Source organism: Lonchura striata, chromosome 19, assembly GCF_046129695.1.
Source record: "Lonchura striata isolate bLonStr1 chromosome 19, bLonStr1.mat, whole genome shotgun sequence".
NCBI classification, from domain to species: Eukaryota; Metazoa; Chordata; class Aves; order Passeriformes; family Estrildidae; genus Lonchura; species Lonchura striata.
In genome coordinates, this window is record NC_134621.1 from 3,517,558 (window position 1) to 3,532,349 (window position 14,792).

General features: G+C 40.7%; 1 protein-coding gene across 11 annotated transcripts in view; it reads left to right on the plus strand.

The window, feature by feature from the left end:
* The window catches only part of TNRC6C (trinucleotide repeat containing adaptor 6C), a 99,841-nt gene that overhangs the window by 4,568 nt on the left and 80,481 nt on the right, over positions 1-14,792 (plus strand). The gene's annotated exons all lie outside the window — the stretch shown is intronic.

Sequence of the window (14,792 nt, forward strand, 5' to 3'; positions counted from 1 at the left end):
ACATGCGCTTTTCCAAATGCTGTCATCTGGCCCCTTTCCAAAACAAGCTGAAGGAGGAGGTCAGGGGAGGAGCCATCCCCTGCTTCAGTAAAAGGAGGCTTTCATTTGGAAAGAATTGCCAGATCCTATTGACTAAAAGAACTGCGGATTTAAAATAAAATGACCAAACCTTTCCTGAATAAAACAAAACAGTCTCTCTTAATGACTTAAATTTAAGTGTGCCTTGTTACAATGCTGCTTCTCCTAGAAGGTTCACCAGTTTCAATGCAGAGTGCCTATTTCTGCTTTTTTTTTAAAAAAAATCAGTGTTTTATGTAAGCCTTTGAACATTACAACTGATAAAAAATGTATCATCTTCCTAACAGTAGAGACCTGCAACACAAAAGTGCTATTGTTTTAATTGTTTAAAATTCAGATTACAAGATAATGATAATACCATTAGAAGGTTTCCCTTGGCCTAGAAGCTGCAGGTAGGAGTGTGTCGATCCCTCAGTATTAAAGATGAATGATAAGGAAACCTCTTAAATGCCTGTGACGCTGCAGTCTAGCCAATTTAGGATCAGCTGATGCCTTCTAGTGATAATGGCTTGAGGTTTTCAGCTGTATTAAGAAGATATCAGCCAGGGCAAATAGTGTTTAGAGGGGAAGTATACTTTATTGAATGGGGAGATGATCTAGAAGTGACAGTAAATTGCATTACTAAATGATCTATGTGCTCTGTGCCGTCTCTTCACTGGCAAATGCTGTTGGTAAAATGAAGGATGGTTATTCTTAATGTATGAAAGCAGAGGAATCAAAGTATTATTTGATCTCCCTTTAGGAATCTGTGCTAGTTAGGAAAATTGTCAACCAAAAGCATTGCTAAGTTGTACATTTTAAATACCAGAAGATGTACTTAAGCTTATTTTATCATTACTTAATCATGGTTAACTTCACTGTGGATTTCCAAATACATTTACAACTGTGTTTTCCAAAACTTCATTTGTGCTCCTTCCTACCTTGTCACTAATACGTTTTAAAATCTCAAATGTCTGGATTTGATCACAAACAAACTGCCTACTCTGGCACAGAACAGTCCCTGTGCTCTTTGAGGTCATGTCAAAGATGGTGGAAAATGCAGCCCTACTCTAAAATATGCATCTGATTCTTTTGTCTGTTTTTTTGAAGAGACTAGCATGTCTCTCTCCTTCTCCCAGTACAAGGCTTCTATCACTGAAGGCAGCTGTAAAATAACTGGCTGTTCTTGCATCTCAAGGTGCAGGGTACCAGGCAAATCCGAGTGAGTTTTGGTCTCAACCCCGGGTGTGAATCAGCGCTGTAATTTTTTCAGCACTGAGGTCTCGAACGTAGTTGTAATTCAAGTTCATAAAATATTAGAAGCCCTGACGGTCCTGAGGTCTGGTTTCTGGAGCTCTTCCCCGTGGGTTTGCAGCCAAGGATGGCTGAGAGCGAGAACAGTTATCTGTGCTGCAGCAGTGATGGTTTATGGCTGGGTGCCCAGATTGTCTGGCTTTGCACACAGCTTTATAGTTTGCCTTTGAGGGCTGTGGAGGAGGTGGAAGTCATTTGTAATAAACAGCTATCTGCAGCCTGCGTTTTCTGGGGTTTGAAATGTACAGCCATTTAAAAAATTACAAACTACATGTACATTTACTTGGATTTCAGTCTGGAACTTCTATGTTTTAGGAACTCTGTGATGAGAAATGATAACAATTGCTTATTGCTTTGTATTGAAAATGCCTAATATTTATCCCTTGAATGTTTGGCTGATTTTTAAGCTCTGCATTGCTAGACAATGAGATTTTTCAGGTGTTTTTTTTTATTTGAGAGAAAAATTGACTTGTCAAATTGGTTGGCGTCCTTTGTGGTAATTAAGCCCCAGAGAAAAATATGTTTATATATCTCAAAATAGTTATCATGCAGCTACCAGCTATAGGCTCATTTAGGAAAAGATAACAGCCACCCCCCTTCCACCGCAGGGAAAACAACCACCCTGGGCTATGTTTAGTTGCTGCCCATGGGTGTTTTCAGAGGGAGATCCATTCTTCCCTCTACTTCTCTCCTCCATCTTCTTGTTCCTGGGGTCTGTGCATGTTTTCCCGTGCTGATTTTCTGAAGGGATGCTGCTGCTGCCTTTGTTACGGTCTTGCCCAAGAGGCATTAGAATGGCATTACCTGATTTTTCTTAGATGTGCTGTTTTCCTTCCTATTCCTTTCTTCTCTTCCTGTGTTTTGTATGCAACTGAACTGAACTTTTAGTACAGTTTTCTCTCTCATCCTGCATTTCCTAAGCTTCCTGATAGGAGGTGGGAGAGCTGTTTTGGTGGAGGGATAGGGAGTGCTTATCCATGGCTTGAACAAATTCTGGGTGGTCAGTGTGTCCATGGATTGATTGTTAGTCCAGGCTGACTTCTGCCAAGTCTATTTTAAGCTCAGCCAGATATCTGTGTTGTGTCAGTCTGATTTCAGTCCTGCTCAAGCCTCCTGCTCTCAGGTCTTTTAGTTCTTCAGAATTCCAAAGTGTTTTCATGGCTGATGCTCACGTCATTCATTGGTGCTGACAATGGAGATCCTTGTTTTTAAACAGTAGCTGGTTACTGGTAAACAAAAGAGCATCAGCCCAGTGCTTTAACACAAACCATTCTAGAAAAAAGGAGCAGTTCAGGGAGAATGCCAAGGAAAAAAAAAATCAGCTGTACAGATGCATAAAGTGCTGACTGTCACTTTCCTGTGTTCCTACAAGGTCATTAATAGACCATAGAAGGTGGTCTTGTTTGTAATGTTTTTGCTTGAACTCAGCCTATGTTCACAGTAGCCTTGAGGGTGATCCTGCACATGAAATATGAAGCTAAAATCTTTAGTAGCACTGCAGGCATAACCTAATGGGGGGTGTGTGTAAATCAAGTAAGTCTCTTTACACCAGTGTGTTACCAAAGGCAGGAGCAGGATTCCTCACTGTCCCTCTGCTAACATCATTCTGTCCATCTGCAGGTCACAAGTTTCCTCTTCCCTCAGTATTTTTAATTGCACTTACCAAGTCCATGAATTTGCTTAACAGAGGAGAATTGCTTCCAGTGTTTGTGTTGTCTAAATCTTTACCACATCGACAGCTTTGAAATGGGTGCTGTACTTGAAATTCTTTCTCTTACAAAAGATGCTTCATCTCTGCAAATGTAATCATCCTTATCTCCTTATGGTGGAATGCTGTTAAGTGCCCAGTACTCATTCCTGTTTTGTGATGCAGAAAAAAATTGCTTTTAGTTAAAAATAACCTGTTGGCATACGGGTGCTGTTCACATCTTCCTGCCTATAAAATTGTTTTCTCTTCGCTGATGTAAACTGTAATGAAGTGTATGTTTATCTTGAATCTCTCAAAAGTAAATTAATATGGGAGATGGAGCATCCTCTGATAAGGGGGGAGGAGAGCCTAGTGGTAGCAAACTAAATGCTATTTAATGTTTTCTAGTATGATCATAATAAAATATATATCTGATCCAGGTGTGGAACTAAATTTGATGTCTCACAGTAATAGAACTGCTACTGTTAAGGAGCAGAGTCTCTGTATCAATAGCACTGTTTCAGGTGAAAGATTTATTATCTGGGACTTGCTGGAGCTTGGTGAATATGTAATTTTTACTATTTCTATTCTTCTAATCTGTCTCATAGAACTCTTTCTTTTGAAAAAACAATGGTCAGAGTAAGTCCCTTACACCAACAGTGCATTAGAAATGTCAGTCTTTATACTCTGCTACCACATTTACATGTAATAACTGAATAAAGTAATGGTTGTGTTAGTGGATGGATGTTTACATAATGATTTGCCTAAAAAAAAAAAGACCCTCAACTTTAATTTTTTCTTACATTTGTGAGAATGAAATGTACTTCACAAATTTCTAGGTGAAATACTGCAGTGATGACAAAACTCATTATTTTTGAAGCCAACAACCTAGACTGATAGATAAAATCTTTTTTATCTGGGTGATATTGCAACACTGATAGTCCAACTGCACTGAAATTGTGCTTCCATCCTGTCCCATCCCCAATTCCTCAGTCAGCATCCAGACAAGCAAGAGCTGCTCTTTCTGGAATTCTGTCTGCATCTACTGATCAGATAACTTGGAGACATATTGGATATATTTCTGAGAATATTTGCTCCCCTGGGCATTTCATGCACTAAATGAAGGCATAAAATAGTTATTACTAAGATCGTAATTGACCATAAATTGATTTCCAAAGTGGTATTTACTGCAACTAGTTTTCCTGTCCTGGAAGATCATTTATGGCTATTTCCTTTCCCCATCTCTCCACCACCCTGTCTCTCCTCCCCCATGGAGCTGCTATTCATTTGCTAAGTTGAAAAATGCATGATGGCCCATTCTGATGCTGGGTCTGATATTCTAATTTATGCTTTTACTATGGAAAGTGAAGAGAGGAACAGAGAAGTTTATTTCCATTAAGTTCATCAAGTTTTAAGGATTGCCCTTTTAGCACTGCAGAGTTAATCTTTTAAACTCTGGCAGGTTTGTGGAAGGAAAGGTGGGTGGATTATGCTGTTTCCTTAATTTTGGATGATAGGCTAAACCTTCAGCTGAATCCAGTTTCCAGCCTAAAGATAGGTACAGAGTAATTGTTTCTTATTTTACTCAAATTATGCTGCCATCTTAATTTTCCAAACAGCCTTGCAGCTGAAGATGCAGTGGAACAAAAATCTTCAAAAAGTATTAAAAGCATCAAAAAGTATTTTCTTTAAGTTAAATGACATGATTATGGTGAACAGTGTGTTTTTATTTTTGTAGTGAAATATTAGGAGTGTATAAAGTGCACAAACCAAGTAGATTTTCTTCATTTGTGTTTAAACTTTCTGAAATTTGCAGTGCACAACTTTTAGTACAGTTTATTAGTCTATAGTGTGTTTTGTCTTCCTTGACTGGGATCAAATTTGGTGTTAACCTCCTGCCGAGAATTCCAAGACCCCTGACATTTTATTGTGACTCTTGATTAGCTCACCAGGGTTCCTGCTAAGAATTCTCCTTTCATTCATTTGATAAATTGAATTCCCTATTCACAGTGCCTTTAAATAGAATGGTATTTGGAAAACTTGGAAGACAACAGCTTGAATGTTCAATGAGCTCACTCAGCAAATTTAAAAATGCAGAAGAAGGAAATTATGGGTTTGTGTATTCTGATAGCTTCTAAAAGAATAAACACCTTACAAAAATTTAGATCTCTGTCATCATACTGCTTCAAGTGTATTTTCCATTTGGTTTCTAAGATAAGGAGTTCTTTTGACATCTCTTTTCCCTTTTTCATCTTGTTTTGCTTTGTTGTGTCAGGAGCTGTGCATTCAGCCTACCTGTCCACGTGGGAGCAGGTATAATGAGGTGACAGAGGGACAGTGTGGAGAGAGAGCACCTCTTCCTAGAGATTGGCTTCTACAGCTTCTGCCACAGCTTCTGTGGCAGAAGGAAATGATTTTAATATCACATTAGGGAATTATTTTAATATCACAGCAAAGCCCAGGCTGGAGGGGACCTTAGGTCATCTCAGATGGGTGTTCAGGTCGGGTTCTACATGTGTGTGTCAGGTCTCTGCTGCTCCTCAGTGTGCTGCTGGTGTTAATCTTGGGCATGCCTGCTACAGTTTCCCTGCCTGTGCCTAGGACTGAGGGTGGTGTGTGTGCATTTTTCCACTCTGCCTGTGGCACCTCTGCCTAAGGGGAGGTGTTGCTCACCTTCCTGGGCCTGTGTAATCACACTGGAACCACTCATGAACGTGGACACCAGCAATGGACCTGTGTGCCTGTGGTTGCTGTAAGCTGGGGGTCTTTTGCTGAAGATATTAGCACCACCTTATTCCCAGAATAAGCATAAGGACAGCACCATAAACATACCTGTCTTCAGGTAAATTGTGTTTCCTTTTTTTGGTGCTGTAAGTTGTGTTGTCCAGCCCCACTTGTGTGAGTGCACCAACCTGGTCTTCAGCTCTGGCAATAAATAAGTTCACTGTGCTTTCACCTGCTGCTGACAAAGTGATTTGGCTCAGAAATAATTGATTACTGACACCTAACTGTGATGGAAGGGGAAAGGAGGATTAGAAGTGCTGGAAATCCCTATAGGCAAAAAGGTGCATCATTGCAGTTACACAATACTGCCTTTTGGTTTTTTCTCAACAGAGGAGCATAAAGGCTTGGCTGTGCTTGCTGGAGGGCTCTGAAGGTTTGCTGCACAGTGCTTCCCGTTGTCCCTTCAGGATGACAGGTGACTGACTGGCTCCACCAGCCTCTGTCCCTGGGAGTGGTCAGCTCTGAGCCTGCAGGACAAAACATCCTGTGGAGTTGCTGCTCCTGTTCCTATTTCCTGGCCTCCTACATTGCAGTATCCCTATGCAGCTGCCCCAGGAAGAAGTGCTCCTCTAAAGTATTCTTGGAGTTCAGCTAAATAGAGCCAGCAGCTTGTCTGTGGGTTGCTTCTGCTCCTGGGTCAGCTAAAGGGTGACACTTGGTCAGTGAGGGGGACTGGCACAGGGCTCTCATCTTCTGAAGTATTTACAGAAACCAAAATAGCCATCAGTATCTGGAGAGACAAACATGCTGTGCTCTTACTGAGCTGCTGGATTCCAAAGCTGTTTTCCTTTGTGCATTATGTCCCAAGAAGATTGGGGAGGAGCTGTGGAGCAGATGCCACATCAACTGCTGCTAACTATCATCAGGCCTGGGAGGGAGGCAGTGCTGGGAATGTAAATCTGGTTATCTGCACCCTTCACAGTGTGTAGCTTAATTTTTCCATCAGTCTGTGTTTGCTGGGGGAGGAGAGTTGTTTTTCATAGCATGTTTCTTGCTGTTTGTAGCCTGCTTTGAGTGATGAATTTAATGCAAGCTTTTTTTTGTGGGGGTGTGGGGCTTTTTTTTACTTTTGGTCCTTGCATAGCCTGAGTGGTACCCATGTGGAGCACCTGGGGTGTTGTCAGCAGATTGAGGGACCAAATTCTGCTATGGTTCATGCCTGAAATGCATAAATGGCTGAGGTTTGGTGTACAGTTCTAGCCCATGCCCACATTTACCTACTAACTCCTTAAGCTGCCCCATATTGGAGCTTGTATAGCTAATAGCCCTGCACTGTGGAGAGCAACACCTCCACAGGAGAGGGGATGAACCTGTGGGTGGCATCCCTGTGGGATTATCTACATGAATCTCTTCATTTGGATTGGAACTTCCATGATTGATCAGGTGATTGTCCCCACTTGCTGTGCTTTGATTGGTGTCATGTGTCTTGGAGTGCAGTTATCAGATTCCTTTTAAATAAAATGTCACTGGATGATGAGTTCCAAGGGTGCAGTTAATGCTTTCCTGCTGCATGGGAGCAGACTGGAGCCAGGCTCCACCTGAAGCAGGGATGGTGTGAGTAGGAAATCCTCTGCAGTGACAGTTTTGCCCTGCAGATCCACTCTGGTGTGCACTACTTAGTGGCTAACAAAACCAAAAGGAAGTCTCTAGCTGAAAAACAACTCCAAGCCCTGCAAACATTTACTGGGACTTGGCAGTGCTCAGACACGAGCTCTTCAATCTTCTGGTTTATCAGTCGTAGTTCATCTGCATCTTTAGTTTATAAAACTTTGTATTCTCTGGAATTTCTCCCCTCTTCCAATCATTGGTAATAACAAGTAGAAGCTAAAACAAGGCCAGGTCGGTGTGCTTTTGAAAAATATCTTGAATTGAATTATAGTAACTACCTGTTCTGCTTTATTTTTGTTCTAATCTAATCTGCTTGAGTGGTTATTTACCTTATGTGCACACAAAGGAGGGTCACAGTAAGTTAACACTGGCTGAGCTGGAAACTTCCAGTGGGAGCCCAGCTCCTGCAGCACACACCAGCTGGAATTCTCCTTTTCTCTCTTTGGGGTCCTGCCAGGATTTTATTGCTCTTCAGCCAATATTCCAAAGAGGCATATTTGAAACACCATGTGCCACTGCTGGAAACGCAGCCTTGAGACAGGGCATGGAACACAGAAACTCTTTCTGATCCTGGAATTTCTATTTTACACTTTGTAGTAGCAGGATTATTAATTTAATCTCTTGGACAGCCTAAAATCTGCCTCTAGTTTCACCAATTTTAATTAAATGTGTTGCTGTTCACAGCATGTTCTCAGCTAATGCTGTGATGTTCTTGGTTGGTTTTGAATGGCAGCTAGGCTCTGCTCCTGCAGAGACTCCAGATTTGGTGGAATTTCTAAGTGGCCTGCAGGAATCTGGCTGCTGCCCCTGTTCAGGAGATCAATTTTGTCTTAGACATTTCAAGATAAGTTCACCAGAAGCTGGAGGTATCAAAGTCCCAGCCCACATCTGTTAGAATGGATGATATCTTGATGTTTCAGAGGAAGGAATCTCCTGTCAAGGCAAATAATCTATTAATGAGGCTTGATTGCAAGACAGGGACATAACTGGACAGTGAGAAACTCCAAAACATGGGAACAAGAAATCATAAATTGAGGCCAAACAAAAACTCTCATTGAACTTCATTTATGACTCCCCACAGGAACAAATTTTGCACCCAGATTTTCAAACTACAGGGTGTAGTTTCAAGCTGTGTGCTCACAACTGTGCACGTAACTCTTCCATAGACTTATCTTGTCCACAGTGGTGTGACTGGAGGCTTTTCCCCCACCAATTCCCTGGAAAGGAGATTGTAGGTTTTCACTTTGTAAATTGGTAGAGGCCTCCAGTTCTCTGTCTTAATTGTTTTTGTATCCAGGAGTTGGTGTGGCCTTATATCAACATCGCTTCATAAAAAAGAAATCTTCTTTTCTTTTTATGTTTTTCCTCTTTTCTTCTCCAAATGTATATTTATAAAGACTTGGTATGCATTTTAATGTTGGGAGTTTTTGAAATGCTGCAGTGTGGAGGATTTTTCTTTACCTAATCCAAATCTTCTTTGTTGCAATTTAAATTCAGTGCTACTTACCACAGCTAAAGGAGAAAGATTTTACTCCATGCTTCTCTACCTCTTTCTTTAACACCTTTTTGAATATCAGGGTTGCAATCTCTTCAGATTAAGTGAAGTTTTTTTCCAAGGGCTGTGCTTTTTTGATTTCCTGGTGCTGTTTTGTGGGCACTCTCCAGCTGACCTGTGTCTCTCTTGCTGTAGCTGGTCCCTAACTGGACACGACACATCAGCTAATGAACTTTTGTCCATCTGTGACACTGTTTGCCTTTGCAGTGAAATCCACTGGAGCACCTGCTTTTTTGTCTCCCCAAAACTGATGTTCTGCCACTTGTTTCTTATGCTGTATTTATATAGGATTTTTCCTGCCAAACATGGTACCCTGTGCTTTTTCTCACTGATTCTCTGCCTTTTTTATGCATTTTGAGTTCATCAGGATACTCTGAATATTGTCCCTCCTTAATTTTTTCCAGCTCCATGACTTGATATATTCTGGAAACTAATTAAGTAACATTTTTCCAGCAGCCAGGTGGTTCATAAAACTTTTGCTGCTGGACGTGTGGCACACTGCAACAGAAATTCATCAGGTCCCTGCCTTGTGGGAGGGCTTTTGTGGATTTTTATTGTAATTTTGTTATATACCTTAAAATTATTAAATAATAGTTCTTAAAACTATTAAATAATAAAGCAGTCATATTCTTACTAATACAAATCTCCATGTGGATTGAAAAGTCAGTTACGTAGTTTGGTTGATTCTCTTTCATCTTTTCCAAAAATACCTGGGACTATGCTGTAGGAAAAAAAAAATAAAATCAGGCTTTATTTTTTTCCCTCCACAAATCCTTGTTAGCTCTTGCTGATGTTTTTCTCCCTTCCTTTGTAAGTTATATGCACAGTCTTTGCCATCTGCTGCTCTTCCAGAGTGCCACCCATCCACCTGCTCGTGCTTTAAGGTAACCTGCAATGAAATTACTTAGGGTAAAATGACAGCAGGCCCAGCCAGGGGGGAACATCCCATTTCTCTCAGGAATTTCTCAGCTGTTCTTGCCTTTGCTGGCTTTGATTTCCTCTTTGGAATGGTAGCAAAACGTTTAGCTGCATCTCCTTTTCTTCCCTGCCATTTCATGTGAGTTTTTCTGAGAAGCCAGATCATCTCAAATTTCGGGAAAAGGGACTTTTAAACACATCTTGAGGGTTTTGCCTGGTGCTCTATTCAGCAGCTCTTTGAGAAAGAAGCCAGAATGGACCATTGCAGGGGTGGAGGTGGGGCAGGAGCAGCCTGGCTGTGGGTGCTTTGCTGCCCCTGGCACCAGCTTGGCCAGAGCCCCGTGAAATCCTGGGGAGAAATCCCTGGGAGAAAGAAGTGCTGGCGGTTGTTGGCCATCTGTTCCCTGCTGACCTCTTTAGGGAGAAAAGTACTGTCACTTCAGCCCTCCCAGGGTCATCTGTCACTGCTCCCCCTTCCCACCAAGAATCAAAACTAATATTTCCTCTTGCATATTAATGAACCACGTAAAGGTTGATTTGTTGTTGCTTTTTACACGTACAGTGCTCATATTTTTCTGGCTTTTCTCGGTTTGTCCCCGCGTGTTTGTGCTGGGTTTTTTTTTTTCATATTTCCGTCTTATTTATTTGACCTAGTTTTGCATGCTGCTTTCTTTTTTGAGGTGATTGGAGAGCTTGTAATTAGGGACCAGCTTGACTCTTTTTGATTAATGACTGAGCCTGGATATCAAGGGAGAACAAAGCTGGCACTTTAACAGTCACACCAGCTCCTTCCCTTCACCCATATTTACTCTGAAAGGTCACAGAGCTGGACCAAGTAAAGACGAAGCAGGAAACAAAATTAGCAGTAGGCAAACACAGAATTTTAGTTTATCTGCTCCAGCACTTGTGAAAACAAGGATTGCAAATGCTCTGGTGACCTCTTGCTTGGTGTAGGATTCCTGCTGTACGTGTGGGTATCTGTATTGTTTAGGTTCCTGGTGATTTCCAAGAAGCAGCACCTGCTTCTTCATATGGGTCTGTATTTCAGGTGTCCTGAAGGAATCAAAGCCTGCCTTTCCAGAATTTGATGCTCTTATCTTGATGTTTATTTTTGATCCCATTTCATCACCACCCTTCAAGCTCTTTTCCACCTTCAAGATTTTAGCTACTTCTTTCTTACAATCAGATCTTGAAGAATTTCCTAAGTAGTCATATTCTTCCCTTCTGTTTGAAACTCTGTGATACCAGATTTGAGAACTTGTTTTTGAGAGCTCATGTCTGTGCTGTCCAAACCCTCTGTTATCTGTTATCCCCTGTAACAATGCATAGTTCTATTAATTCCTTCCATAAAACCTGCACAGCCTGCATTTGGATGAATATTTGCCAGTTCCTTACAATTCTAGTTACAAGATTTTCTTTTTTCCAGTTTTTTCCCTCCCATCATCACTGTTAGGAAAAAATGCCTATGCAGGAAGGCACGATGGCCTCTTGTACAGTGAGGGAAGTCAAAACCAGAGCAGTGCTTGAGCAGCTGTGTACAAGTTGTAGGATTTCTGTCAGTAAGAGCAACTTCTACAACTGTCAAGGGACTTTATTCCAGCATAAAGTAGGATTTAAGGTGCAAGAGGTATCTTGGAATTAAAGTATGGTTGCTAAACCAGACAAAGGCATCTGTAGGCAAAGATTAGGAATGCTGTGCTGAAAAGGCAGTTTTCTTATGTTATTAAATAAACCTTCAGTATCTTGCTTATACAACAAAATTAATGAGGTTATTGAGGTTAGGAGCAGTGTGACATAGAATGACAAGAGAGACAGGTCTGTGTTTAGCCCTCAATTACTGCAGGAACTTCTGAACTCTAAAACACTGTATGGGCAATAATACAAATAGACTCTTCCTGAAGGTTGTTGAAGAATACTGTTCCCAAAAGGAATATTGCAGAATGCATCCAGGATGTCCCCTCAGTGCTGATCCACAATACCAGCTGTGCCTTAAGCTATGGAAGCAATCCAACTAGAAAACTCAAGTTCCTACTTAGCTTAAAAATAAATCAAGCTAGATTTGTTAATTTTTTAAAGGGATTAATAAACCTTTCAGCAGCAGGCACTGCCAGGCCAGAGCCCCAGTGCTGGAGTTGTGGCCATGACCTGCAGCTCCTCTTGCTTTCCTGTTCTGACAGAGCTCTCAAGCACATGCACTTTAAAGATAACCTCGGGTCAGGCTTGGATTTCATAAGCGATTTGCAATCTGTGAAAACACCACTTCATTCTGTAGTAAAACTCCTTGCTCATAAAAATCCCTCCCCATTCAGATCCATATGTAAGAACAAGGCAAACTCCTACAGGGATATTCTGAGACATTCCTGCTTTTGAACATGAGCTTTGTATTCATAAATGTTTTAGCCTGTTTCCTGCAATAAAGATTAAATTGTCGCTCAGGAAGTAAAGCTGCAACATGTGCCTTTGACAACGTAATCAAACTTTATATAGCCATGTTTTTATTGTTTTCCTTTTGTTTTGCTCTTAGATGACTAATTTCTGCCTAAAAGTGACAGCAAGAGTTGCCATCTGAGAGGCTGCTTGGAGCTTTATTTCTATTTTAAGCGTATTTAAAGCACATGTATTCAGAAGTGTCATTATGTAAATCAGTTTTGAAAATGGAGCTCCATTAAAAATTACAGTATCATTTTCTGAGCTAATCCAAGGCTATTTTAATCTCACAAATGAAAAAAATAACCCCACAACCAAACCTCAGGTTTTTGTGAGGAGTGGCACTTCTACCTCTGATGATGTAATTGCTGTGCTAATATGGTAATAAAATACAGTGTATTCTTAATGGAGCAAAATGTTTGCTCTTCTTGGATTTGGAAAATCCACTGATCTGCAGTTTGAAATATTTAGACATTCCACTGCATTGCCTGGAAACAAAAATTGATAGTGGAGTCCAGTGTAAGGAACAATTTTGGCAGTGGTGAAAGTTGATCCCAAGGGCTGGACACTTTAAAGCCTTGGCTGGACCAAGACAAGTTGGACCAGAAGATCCTTAAGATTCCTTTCAACCTGGTATTTTAGGAAAAGAACTTGATCTTGAAATATAAGATCAGAACTTTATCTTATATTACCCAACTTCCTAATAAGGAAGTTGAGTAATATATACTTTTATAGTTTAAGGAAAACTCTGCATGTTAGGCAAAGTGGTGGTGGTGGTTTGTTTTTGTCTGTGGTTTTTTTTGTTTTTAAATACTGCCCTGAGTATTGAAGGGGATTTAAATGTAACTGTGGTGTTCTGGAATTGCTGTAATGGCATGGGGTTTCTTAAGTACTAACAAGACGAAACCAAAAAGTTTCTCATTTTACATGGACTTGTTTCATTCACCTGCTTTCAAAAACCAGAAAAAGCTGAACTTCCTCTGGCAATAGTCTGAGAGCTGGGGGAGTTCACTGGAACAGGGCCTTTGTAGAGTCTGCTGTGACTTGGGTAGGGAGCAGTGCAAACGAAGGGACTGGATGTTGTTTCTTTGTAGTTTCTGAGGTCCTGGGGACGTCTGTTCTCCACTGAGCTAACAGGGATAAAGGCAAATCTGTCACAGTTTCAACTCAGTTTCTTTTGGCAACCTAAGTCATCACTTTTTGCAAAGTCCTACAAGAAACCATTTAAAAGTACAATTTCAAGCACCTTTGTTTTAAGTGTGATTTACCATTTTTTTTAGTGTAATGCAAATTCCAACCTGCTGTTCCTAAGGGCAGATGTTTCCCAAACCTCAGTTTACAATACAGGGTTTAAAAGGTGGCCCTTTGGAGCTGGCATAAGCTGAGCAGGTGGTGAATTTTTGGCCATGACAGAAGGTGAATCAGTATTTAAAAAACAGATACTTGATGCCATTTCATCAGTCTGGACCTCCAGTGGTGCACCAAGAGCTCCCAGATGTGCCCAACCTCTGTCTGCTATTCCAGACCCTGGGTCTTGCCACATCTCTTACTTCTGTAAATAGTCTGAGTGCTGTAAAGTGCCTTAAAAAGGCACTGACACCTAAATTTAGAGCTGTGAATTGCATTCTGTAGTGTTTATAGTTTGGGGTGACACAAGGGAAGGGAATCTGCTTTTAATTTAGTCTGGAGTTCCATACAGGATCTGTGTAAGCATTAAAGCATCTGCAGTGGCTCAGGATCAGTATTTTCAGGCAAGTGAAAAAGCCAAATCCCAGAGTGCCCTTCAGCACCAAAATATCAAAAGGGTACAATGTTCTCTTTTTTATAACAAAGGGAAACCATGTAGGAAAATGCAAACTTGTTAAGAGGCAAAATGTTTAGTGGGGAATGTTTGAAGACATAATGTGCAAAATCTGAGGAGTGGATGGTTTCTCCTGTAGGTAAAAAGCAGTCTGACAGACTGCTCCTCTTTTTTTAACAACAACAAATATCCAAACAAAGAAAAGGGAGGGGGCTGCAAGCTTTGGCAAGTTAAATGTAATAGTAAATTAGGCTAAAAGTGATTTTGATGAGTAATTGGAAGACATTGAATCTAATACTAGTGATGGTAATGGCTTCAGTCCATCAGAAATAGCCTGCTCAGAAGATCTGTAAGGCTGATAAATGATCAGGACCTGAAGAGCTGTCAAGGAAGATAAAGCAGTTATACAGAAGGAAATGAATTATTTGCATTGGTATTTATTGAAAAGGATGTTGGGGAGGGTCATTGCTATAACCATTTATTTCAGTGATGGACACAGGAAGCAGAGAAAAGGCTTCAGATAGGTTTTCTTCTTGATTTGGAATGATTCGAGTTAATTTTTAATCAAGATTATACTGGAACCATCTTGTTTTGCATTAATGCAAATTCTTCAGCTAGAATTTATAGGATGAGCACAGAAT